At 35.6% G+C, this 12,609-nt stretch overlaps 1 protein-coding gene across 1 annotated transcript in view; it reads right to left on the bottom strand.

Moving 5' to 3' along the window:
• The window catches only part of LOC128985864 (four and a half LIM domains protein 2), a 316,238-nt gene that overhangs the window by 298,061 nt on the left and 5,568 nt on the right, over nt 1-12,609 (bottom strand). The gene's annotated exons all lie outside the window — the stretch shown is intronic.

The raw sequence follows: 12,609 nt of genomic DNA, 5'->3' as shown, positions 1-12,609 counted from the left end.
ATAAATTAGCATTGGATGAACATGAATTTATTCCTGTGTATATATTACCACTTTTAAATGAGATTGCATTACACAGCGTATTACCAATGAACAGAGCAGTCATCAAAATGCATTATGCAGGTATGTAATAACCATTATACATATCATAATATACAAAAATGTTAAATAATAATTTAAGGTAGGGTAACCCATGAGACTAATATTTTGTACAAAATAATTACTAGAATATAGGGGCTATTGCCCCTACAAGCCACTAGTATTACATTATTTTACGTGAACAATCAAATACAATGCTCACATTTATACACGTTTTGGCTTAAAGCCGAAATATACTTTTCTTTTAAAAATTATGTAGAATATAATATGCTTTAAAATATGCCGAAGGTAATTAAATTGGCAAAATACAAATTTGTAAATATTAACTAAAAAAGTTGTTGCTTTAACAATTATTTGTTGATATTCAGGAACGACAGCTAAACAAACCATCCGCCCTAGTCTTGAGATGGTTGCAGGGGTGTTTTACATCTACAGTAAGTCTCGTCTCAAAAAGCCAGAGAGTTGAGTCAGTGAGAAGTCAACCTGGTTGTTAAATAAGTGAGAAAACCATTATTGTGTTGATAGGGTAGACATTTGCTGAATTTTTCTTTTTATTTGTATTGAGGTGAAGATACATGCAGGATGATTGAAATTAAATAACTTTTACATACGACCGTTTTTTAAAGTAGACATTTCAGTTTAGTTCTTAGAATAGAAAAGTTTCACTTAACAGCTGTTTACTTTCATAACAGCATAGTTTCATTTCATAACAGCATAGTTTTTCTCATAACAACACGAGTAATGGACCAATGAGGTTCAAGAATTGAGGGAAAAGAAGTAAAATTGTAATGCTTTGAACGTCAACTAATCAGCTGATCAGCTGATCAGTTGACAATTTTAACTGTTGATCTTACTTGTTCCTGTTGATACTCGCGTATTCTTAACCTAAGTTGGCGGAAGTTAAAGGAAGATAGATTAAACTGTTTTAAAAATGTCAGTTAGTGAAAGTGAAGTTGACGAGATGGAAATGAGAGCACAAACTGCTTATAATATTCTATAATATTCGATGCTGAGATCTAACTGTACCTATTCACTGAAAAAGGTAACTTATTATTTAACGAAGTTTTACAAACACGTAATTACATGAAATCAGCTGATTATACAATAATTCGTTGCATCACTTTTATTGGCACTGACAATAAACGAAAACATAACCTCTCTAAGAAGTTATGAGTAGTGATTATTAGTAACTAAAAACCAGATTGTTAGTAATTAAAAAAAAACTGTCGTAGGTAAAGTAGTGTAAAAACTACTATTACATTTAAAGGAATTACCCTTTTAGATCGGTGGTACAGTAAAGGAATAACTTTACGTTATTGGTTTAATATCAGCCAAACAACATTTGTTTCATTCATCAACAAGGCATTTACAATACGTCAAGTAAATTAATTTGCAAACTAAACTTTACACTCACGAGCTGCAGAGCCATGAACCACCCTCCTCAGATTTCGTACATTTTGTAAATCTGGTGTTATACGGGTTATATGGGTAACAACGGAATGCCTGAGGTGTTTAGAGGGCTGAATATTTTACTAATTGTTCACAGTAATTGTAATTGCAGGTTGTTTGCCTGTATACCTCAGATGCATATAATATTTTGAAGATTTTATTTAGTTAGTGTTGTAAGTAAACTATTTTGATTCTGCACAATATTTTAGTTCCGAACAAAATGTTATACATTGGCACAACGTGTAAACTTACCCAACAAACGTGAAAACACGTCACCATTGCTGACTGGCAAACCCGGTGCAAATCGGAACGTGTGGCCCGGTTTACAAAAATACCGCAGACGACAGCGCGAGTAATCTATCACCAGCTGATCTTACCGTTCCCGCCAAAACAATACGACCCGAGGTGCCAAGCCAACTGTAGACGTATTCTTGTATTGTGTAGATTCGATAATTAACTGCCAAATAATCTACAGGTTCTAGTAGAAAGATCGTTGACGTTTCAGTAAAGATTAAAGACAACAAAGCATCGAGGAAAATTGCTAATAAAAAGCCTTGTTGCGTTGTACCCAAAGAAATAGGTAAACATACACGCATTTACAAGCTGCAAGTACGGAAGCGTTCGACTAAATAATACCAAAAAAAGAGCTCATATGAGTGTTTAAAACCCATCTAGATAAACAGTCAAACTTAAGCATCGATGTTAAACCTAACGAACTTAAGTACATTACAGCTAAAGCAGTGTGGTAAGTTAAATGTCCAAATCGATTATTTCAATCAATGTCGTGGTCAGTAATCTAACCTCTCATTATTGTTAAGTGAAATAAAAGAACAACATTATCCCAAAATATATAAGACGACTGTAGTAAGTAACCTACACCAAATAAATTAATGGTCTGAATAGTTTTATTTTGTACGTGGATATAATTATTACAACGTGTACATTAAATTGCACCACTAAATTAGATTTGACACAACTAGTAACTAACAAAAAATATCCAGTGTTTCTATAATCAGTCAAGAGATTTTTAGAAGATAATTACCCTAGTAATATTACTAAAATATTACTGTGAATGAACCAACGCCTACAAAATTTATATACCTATAACTGCTTGTAACTATCTCAGTTCACACCAAAATGCTAGACGAACTACAATAGAAAGCGCCTGCAAACAGAATGTGACAATTTAATACAAGTAAGCGTTGTCGTTGTGAATGAAGAATTGTAGGCGCTGCGGTTTCACTGAATACGCGGCCTAATCTTTTGGTATGCAGTTATTTGCTGTTAAGAGCTATTTGTGTTAAATCGGCCATAACCAATGATAGCAGCCAGTGAATACAGAATATTCGAAAAATCAAACGGCGTAATTCTTTACTTTAGGGAGAAATACATTAAATAGTTTGAATAAATGAATACTCTATATGGGAAACTACGATAAATATAGGCAAATTACGTCACTAGCCTACTAGCACGTTTATTTTTTTGAATACCTAAACAAGTTATTTTTTCAAATTACTAAACAGCTGTTAAAAAACTATTTGTTATTGTTTTTACATGTCTTTGTTTACTTATTTATTTAACAATTGATGCAGTGAAGTGGAATGTAGTGCATATTATCATAGACTAACCAACACAAGATATTATCGTTTTATTTAGGTAGTTCTTTTATTTAGACTTACTTTGTGTACAGTATGAGTAATTGTATTGTGGTGATAATAATTATAGAACAGGAAGGTGATAGAAGGATGTGGAAGGGCAGAAACCTCTTAAGGTTTCAGTGGCCACTGGGGTAAGTTATGGTATAATTATAGAATGCGATAGAAGGTGGTATCACTTCTCAATTGACTATACTCTCTCTATATACTGTGTATAGAGTTATTATACTTTACTTATAATCAGTGTGCGAATTGGAAGCAAATCTCCTTTTGGGGCTTTTCACATCGACAAAATGTCTGTTTTATTATAAAATTATCAGATTTAAAATTTCGTATCGGCCTATAATCAGATGAATAAATATTTGGTCACACGACATTTGTTTACAAGATGATTTTCACATTAAAACTGCAGGAAATTTGACTATATACGTGTAAACTAGCTGTTCCCGTACGTTGGTCAACAGCTAGTCTTATTTTATATTCTACACTTAATTGCTGCAAAAACATTTAATGAAAACTTCATCATTGGCATGGGAAAATCTACCAATAGAATTTTTATTCAGATGTAAGACACTCTTTATTATAGTGGGCGTTGACGGAAAAGCACTCTCCTGTCCCACAATAAAAATTACCGAATGACAGTACCTCCTAAATTCCTACTAAAGTTTGTTCAACTTGGATTTCTTGCTCTGAAAGGGTGTTGAATTTCAAAGTGTGGGTTTTTTGCATTTTGTAATTGTAAACATCAAACGTTTTTGAGGGAAAGCGGACACAACCCTTCATTAGAATCTCATCTGTTCCTCTTGCATTGAAGTCTGATATGCTAGCAGTTTAAACTAAAGATCAGGGATAGTTCAACTTAGACTTGGTTTGCAAAAGCCTTTAACATAGAAAATTGTACAGTATGTTCAAAACAGAGCTATTTTTTCTGAAAGAGGTATTGACTTTTAAAAATACCGCTTGTGTTTAGTTGAGGCAACTGAAAGCGTTTAGAGATCAAAAGTGTTGACGTTGATAGTTTTGATGAAGAAAAAAAATGTTTTCTTGTGCCATTTAGCAATTTTAGGAAGATAATCTTTAGGCTGGCCTTGTTTAGTTCGATGAAAACATAACCATATATATTTATTTGCATTCTATCTTTCTATCTACAAAACTTTTTACACTATACATTCCACTGTTAACTGCAAGTCCCTTAGTTGCCATTGGCTGTAGGGCTATTAATTAATAGCTGTGTCTAAGGAACATGTCAGCCTAAGTCACTAACAAGACTATAAGATCGCGCCACTCATCCTACACTCATCTCCATTCATACTTGGCTTAAAATACCTACCTTTGTATGGTCGCCATTTCAGATTAAATTATTAAAGTACAGTAATGTATAAAAATAACTTTTTTGATGATTTTTTTCCAACGACGACAAAGCCGCACGACACACGTCAATCATATTTACTCGTGAATATTCCACAAGTCCTAAGAACATGGACCTTGAAGTTATAGTCTTTTTACCGGCGCCTCTTGTAGACCTGCATGTAGAGAAGACGACCTCTGTTTCTAGTGACAAAGTGTGAATTATTCATTTCCAAGGTCAGGTTGGACATTAGTTCGCCAAATGTTTGGCTGTTTTGTTTATAAATACCCTCGTAACTGTGGACAGTGTTTGAATGTTCCAGTATAACTTGGATAAGGAGGTTTCTTCCTTGTATGTTGATACTCGAAACATATTTAATAATATTATTTAGCAAACAAATTTGCAGTTATCATTATGAAATTGATTTCAACCCATTTTAATGGTGACTTTATAATCTGCAATGAATGTTGAACATTGATTCTTATTTGTTGTTTAACAGTCTAACAACAGACTAAACGTTGTTATTCTCTGATTGTATTTTTTTGTTTTGTCAATAATAACGTCCGTACCTTGACAGTCTCACTTTCGGTCGTTAGCATACAATAAAAGGAAATATTATTTCTATAATGATTAGTAAACAAAATGTTTATATTTTACGACGGAGATGAGTGCAAGGATGCAAGTGTTGAGATGAAGTGTGTGTCAGTGTCATCCAAACGTTACCAAAGTAAGCGATTTTACAATTGCAACTTCTGAAGAATCGATAATTTATAATGAAACATTAAGTAGTAGTGTTTTACACTAATCAAAACGCATCAATTTATGAACACAAATTGTTGAGACTGGTATAAAATATTCTATGGCAAAACTACAGTAATGATGTTTAGTGGGAGTTTAAAAGCTTTGAGGCGTATTTCGTTAGAGCTAGCACCCTCAATTAAAAGCACAGAGGATCACAAAATAACAAGCATCTCCTGGAGGACTGAAGCTAGTTATGATCGCTAGCCACCGTGACTGTCGCCGCCAATTATATAGAAATGAGACAGACTTGAACTCTCGACCTCACACCCGAGGCGTGACGAACGCGAGTTTCGGAAAAGAGATGTCGTGGAGTCATAGAGTTCTCCAGCTTCTTCTGAAACAAAGTTACACACCGAAGGGAAATATTGAGTTTTAAAATGAAGATATTGCATAAAATATTTGTTTATGAAAAACGTACGGGCTTTGACTATTGATACAAGACATTCCATCCCCATATTAAGTTTGTCACCAGTGTTTCAATCAAAATCGTCGTAGTTGACGCCACCAACAGATTGCGCCTATCTAAATTACAGATTTCTGTCGAAAACATAAACCTTTTTACTAACTCAAACCCAATAGTCAATTGTCAAACTAATGTCATGACTTATTGTGAGCTATAGCTATAGCAACGGTTATGACTCATTAACTTGTTTAGTAACAATAAATCATGTAGAAAATAGAATCATTGACTATTGGATTTTGAAGTAGACATCCCATATATGGACCAGCTGTAGACAATTTTAAAAAAATAATGTAGTTGTCTGGGCCAGTCACAGAATGTGCTAGTGTCTAAAATTCTCATTTTCTACCTCATCTTTTGTTGCTGACATAGTTTATGTGTCATACCAGTTGCTATAGTATATAATAAGTCGTTCCATCAGTTTTAACTTGGTAAAAACCATCGTTTATTCGATATAAATTAGTAATTTAGATCAGCGCAATCGGTCGGTGGCTCACATCAACTACGACGAATTTGGTTAAAAACTGGCCACAACTTTAACATAGTTACATTTATTTTTAGACACTATCGCATTCTGTGACTGGCTCAAAGAACTTTTCTTTTAAAAAATAGCTATGGCTGGTTCATAGGTATGAGATATCTACTTCCAATAGTCAATGGTACGGTCTATGGGAATATTTTCAGAAATTTCGAAGGAATTTTCAACTTCTATAGCTTGAAATTTAGAAATTGTACGATCACTAATCCGAAGTAACACTTCCATCATGATGCATATTCGTATGATGCATATTCGTATGATGCATATTTGGAAAGAGCAATTCAATCAATATCATGAATCGTATTGAATTCTACTAGCGGAAAGGGTTAAATACTTAAATTTCCCCGACCCATTCATTCTATAAAAATATTATTAATATGTGAAATTTATTAAAATGTTTAAGGAGGATGACTGAGCAGCAGTAGCCTCTCAGTGGATTTTCCACCTACTAAATGATCAGAAACCCCCACTTATAACTTTATTATGGAGGGTAGCACACTATTTGATTCATACATTTTCCAAGTATTCCTTTCACATATCGTTATGTTCTATTTATTATACACATATTTAACCAAGAACCTAAACACTGCCAAACTGAATCGTTGATGAAATTTATGGGCTATCCAGAATCCATCTTATTTTCCCCAACCTTCAAATCCTGCACCTGCGTTTTGCCTCACATTTTTACCATTGACTTCAGGATAGCCCTAGAGGGTTATGCAATTTTCACAAAGTGAAAATCATTAGTGATTGGCGGGATTTGAATCTGGAAACTCGAGGCTTTGACCACCTCGCTTCACAGCCTATCCAACCTGGTACCTCTCAATCAGCACAAAAATACCGTGAAGTAAATAAGTGAAGTACCAAGTGCGTGCTGACTGAAGAATCGGGTGCGAATATACGCAATTTGTCCAGCGCCGCACGGAGTTCACCAGAGATCATATCTTCAAGTAGGCCTACAATAATAATGGTCCATCAAAATATGGGAGAAAGGGGAAATTTCACATGATTTTGTCCCTCCTGCAGGCAGCTCTGACTTGCAGTGATGCAGCGGGGAGGCGGCGGGACAGATGAATTCCCCGAGTGCAGCTGAAGGTCGACAAAGTGACGTCACCACTCCAGTTATCTCCGTATTTGGCGTCCAGGACTCCTCAGGCAGCTCCTTCGTCCTGGATTTTGACACAGTTCTGTCTAGAGCCGCTAGTCAGAAGGACGTCCCGTTTTTCGCTCCAATCATTTTCGTAATCTACGCCTGCTAATCATTCCCAGCTGTCGAGAGGTATTACTCATGCACTGAAACTACCGTTAAGCGAAGGGTGGCACAACTTTTTCCTTATTCTCCAATTTCCATATACTTATTACCTTAATACTAGGTTACTATTAATTATTATTTATTAGTTATTTGTGACATGAAAAATAATAGTTGCGAGTAATGCAACAGTGCGCAAAGTCCACTTAGTCATCTTCTCATCTACGTTCCTACAAAGCAAAGTAGGTAGGAAAAGTCTAGTAAAAATAAAAATAGATTCACAAAGGGGGAAATTGCACCACAAACCTATTTTTTGCCAACAATACGGCAACAATTAAGTGAAATAGCGTGTCTAAAGTTATGATAATAATAGCTCTTACAAAAGGGTAACGTTAGTAAACCGGCGTAGAACAATAATAATTAAGGAAAAACCAATAAAGAAAATTCAGCATATGAAAAACTCGTTACATTTTACCAACTTTTGTGCACCGATAAAATTTTCGACTCAATATTAAAGCCCAATTTTTTTACGATATTTTCTACTCAATTTTGACACCTTATGCTATTCAATTCTTAACACAATTGAATCCTACAACGATTGTACCTGCGCCTGCAGAATACATAGGGGCGGGCCAGACTATTGTTTATAGCCAAGCTGACATTTGCGTACCATCCCTGTCTCTGACCTACTTTCATTTGCACTGTCACTCACACTATAGCGAAACAGACATATACAGACTGTGTACATTTATAACTCTTGTCGACCTTGAGGTAAAACAGAACACTAGAACACCCAAAATAGAATGAGGTAATGATTTCAAGAAATTTACCCAACTAGTTCAGTAAATACACTCCATATACATATGTATTCATATTCGGGGTTAAAACGGACCTATGTGTGCGTTGCTGTCTTGATTAACATATCATGTCTTTGAAACAACGGCCAATGCGCAGTACAGTATGCAGGGTCGTAATCAATGATATAATAGTTTTTGTAAACTAGACGATCGGTAATAGTGTATAGAGATAAAATGTGCACATACACATGAGATGGAAACTACATTAAAGACCTCTTTTTTATTAGTTCATACAAAATTGTCGTGCCAAATCAATTTTCCATTGGCTATAGGCTATACGAAAATCACTACATGTTTATAGATTTGGAAATTTCAACGCCAATACAAACAACAAAAAGTCGCGTTATATTTTTAAGAATCATCTTCTACAAATCTAAAAGAAACTTTCTGACAAATATGCCTTATTTGTATTTTACTAATAAAAACTGGGTAGTTGACTGCTTATAAGGCTCGAATATGATCAAAGGACTCAAACGGTAGCTTTTTGATCATTCAAAACTACAACACTCATCTATCGAAAGAACCCTATTATCTTAATCAGTAAAGCTGTAAAGCCATAACACATTGTACTCACAAGTAATTAAGTTGTATATTTGTTATATACAAAGCGGTGTTAGTAAAATTCGATCTAGTAAATTCAATAAATTTAATGAAAGACAATATTTATTTCTCTTCCTAAATTATACACGTGCAAAGTCGTGTCGACAGATACCTTCACATCTTGTACATTTCATATCTTATAAACTTGCATACATTCTCGATACACGTTAAAGGTGTATTCATATCTGCGGCCAAGATGGTGATAAGAGTGACTCAGTAGCCTTGGTGATAAGGCCAACCTAGATAAGACAGCATCACTTTGTTTATACAACTAGACACGTCCGGCGGGACTGTACCGCAGCTGCTAGAGGAATCATCACCTCTGAGAAATGGAGAGGCAAACAGTGTAAATGTAGATTTTGGAATAGCCAGCCTAGCTGTAGATAAAAAATAAGAAGCTTAAAGAAAATCACACAAAACCACCTCTAAAAACAGATATAGCCTAGATGTAGATTAGACAGACTGACTGATTAGGCACCCTGTATTTCATTAATCAGCATAAGGTAACAAGTGGTTAAATACCCCCGAAGACGTAAGGCAAAGCTGAACATCATACGTTTATAAGCCGCTGTAGAATACATTTATACATTATACAATATCTAAGACACTACCCTTGAGCCAATGATAATTTGGCAATGCATTATCAGGTGCTGGCGCCATCATCACTCATTCAACAGCCTTTGAGTCGACGCTGCCATTAACCTACTCTGGGGTCACCAGTCGGCACTCAGCAGGCTGCAGACAACCAAGAGTTACGCAGCTGTGCCCAAGGAAATAGGCGCAAGTAATTAATTATCATTAGTTTTGTTTTAAATCCAAAGGGGATTTTCGTTTTTTAGTATCATCACACAAAAACAAGACAAAAAGGGTTATGGATATGAATTATATTAGAACTACACATGATCTCGTGACGAATGAAAATTAGGATTTTAGGGATTATCCTATATTACCATAAGGTTCTTAAATTGAGAGAAAAATCTCCTCGCCTGAGTCCTACAGTTTTTCATTTTGTATAGCAAAACCTGTAGTGGAGTCGATGGTGGGCTCCGAACCGCCAGTCTTTAGGTGGGCTCAAGGTTTATACCTTAAGGTGGGCTTTGAATCACCGGAGACCATAAGATGAGCATTTTAAAACTACATACCAATAAATAATTTTCAAAACTATTTAATATATAATAATAATGAATGTAAAGTTTTTTTACAATCTTAATTTTCAATGTTAAATTATTCTGGAGTGTTGTGTTTAAAACATGTATCTGGTACAGTAGTCTACAAAAAAAACTTAGTGGAAAAATATTACAAAACAGGCTATTGAGAAATTATTAATTCGATTTTTCGTGTCAAAGTTTTTTATAACCAACCCAATCAACAACGTGTAATTTGAATATACATAATATGTTGCACTTTATTATGTGGAAAAAGGAGAAAACTTGAAATGTATTTAATCAATGCTTATATCGATAGGAATATCCCAAGAGTTACTCCATCTCATTTTACAAGTGAAACAAATTTCAGACGGAAGTGAAATAGCAAATCCAACCGAGGATTGATGAGAAGACTGGAGAAACGGAGAGAAATGCAGATCCAATTATACCGTTATTGAGTCAGCTGTGGAGAAATCAGATCAGAGCTTCATGTCTACTGTCTACTGCCTGCCTTCCAGCAAACAGAGCGTCACTGCCTGCCTACAGCTGTTATAACTGTCACTGTCTTCCAGTGTCGTCCGAAAACTGACGTTAACGTGATCGTTGTGGCCGGGAAACGATGGAATAATAATTCATTTCATAGACGTAATTTATGAAATAAATTTGTATATTTTACAGTGAGAAAAGCAAGATGAACTTCTGCGAGAAACTATATTTTTAACCCAATTTCTTTGTCAATATAGAAACAGAGTTCCACGACTTTTCGAATCTGAAATCTGACTCCATCTTTAGGTGGGAAGGAAAGTAAAATTACCTTCATTCCACCTGAAGAAGGGGGTTCATTCCGGGAACCGGAGTTTTGCCAACGGGTGTCAGGTAGATGGGGGGATGCCTTCGGCCACCTCTTGGTGCGGAGATTTGCCAACGGTGGTGGTGGGAGAAAGAGTGTGAGGGAGGGAGGGAGAGCGATTGTCAGGGTTGTCTACGCTTGGCAGTTCAGTTATGCGCTTGTCGCAGTGGGTTAGGTTAGGTTAGGTTAGGTTAGGTTAGGTTAGGTTAGGTTAGGTTAGGTTAGGTTAGGTTAGGTTAGGTTAGGTTAGGTTAGGTTAGGTTAAAAATTCAATACATTTCTTTTCACAGTCAGAGGTGCATAACTCCATACTTTGAACACAGTCAGCATCCTGCCTGGTTTGTCCACCCCTAGCGGATGCCACCCTCACGGTCACGTGTAATCTCTCTCTCTCTCCCCCTCCCCCTCTCGCGCAACCCACAACCGTTGGCAAAACTCCGCAGTTGTGTAATTCATGGATGGGGACCCTTTCTACCTGATACCCGTTGGCAAAACTCCTACACTCGTTGATTCCTGATCAAAACGTTGTAAATCCCAGTTCTAGTGATCCATAGTGATGGAACTTAATAAAAAAATATTCAAACATTATAATCTCAACAATTAAACGACGAACTTTATACATAGAATTTTTCTTTACAATTACTTTAGTTATGGGTATTACAATTTGTAGATTGGGCAAAATTTATATCCTAAAAGTTCAATTCGGAATTCAAACAGCAAATCATACTAGTTTGTAAACAGTTCAATATAAAATGTTAGGGTAGCAAAAAGCTTAAGATCTGAATTATTCATTATACTGTTAGAGGTAAACTTCGTTGCGAATTTGAAGCTACGCATTAATTCAAAAGATCTCATATGTATTGCTCTGTTACTGTCTAAAATCAGCTGATTATTTAGGGCAAATTATCAACAGCTCAGCTGCTCCAACAACCGAGGACATCTGCGCCCAGTTTCGAATAATCAAAAAGCTTTTGACTTTTCTCTGGGTCGACCAGCGACCTTTTGTAAGGTGAACACTGTCTATACTTAACTACTATTCTATACAACAACTAATAGCTATGGGCCTTAGTATAAATGATAAATGTCTAAAGAGATTTTTAATTGGATTGCTGAAAATAGCCTGGAATACAGTTGAACGAACAATCAAGTACAGGATGTCCAACATTAGCGCAATAACAGAGTGTGATAACCGCATGGAAAGTCAAGGTTGGCTGCACTGTCTAGGCCACGGTGGTGTCTTGCTCCGATTGTTGCTTGCAGACTACCTTTTATATTATCTACACAAATTGTGTTAACAACAAAACATTGTTCTTATAATTAATAACATTATACATTTATGGAGACGCTTTTGGGTGCGGTTTTTACCTAAATATGAATCAAGATTCGATTGAGTGTGGAATGAAGATGATGTATTCTTTGTTATTAAGATCAGCCTTTTAACGAATTTCCCAGATAGGCTATGTCTAGACCCAGGGCTGGGGAAGATTAACTTTTTGGGTTTGATGTCTCTAGAGACCAAATCACCATCCGTTCAAATGCATAAAAGTGTATGTTAGATAAC

This window comes from Macrosteles quadrilineatus, unplaced genomic scaffold (genome assembly GCF_028750875.1).
Source record: "Macrosteles quadrilineatus isolate MER2022 unplaced genomic scaffold, UCM_ALF_1.0 Scaffold_2__2_contigs__length_208266976, whole genome shotgun sequence".
In the NCBI taxonomy this organism is placed as follows: Eukaryota; Metazoa; Arthropoda; class Insecta; order Hemiptera; family Cicadellidae; genus Macrosteles; species Macrosteles quadrilineatus.
The sequence above is the reverse complement of the archived record's forward strand: the minus strand, read 5'-3'. Positions and strand labels throughout refer to the sequence as shown.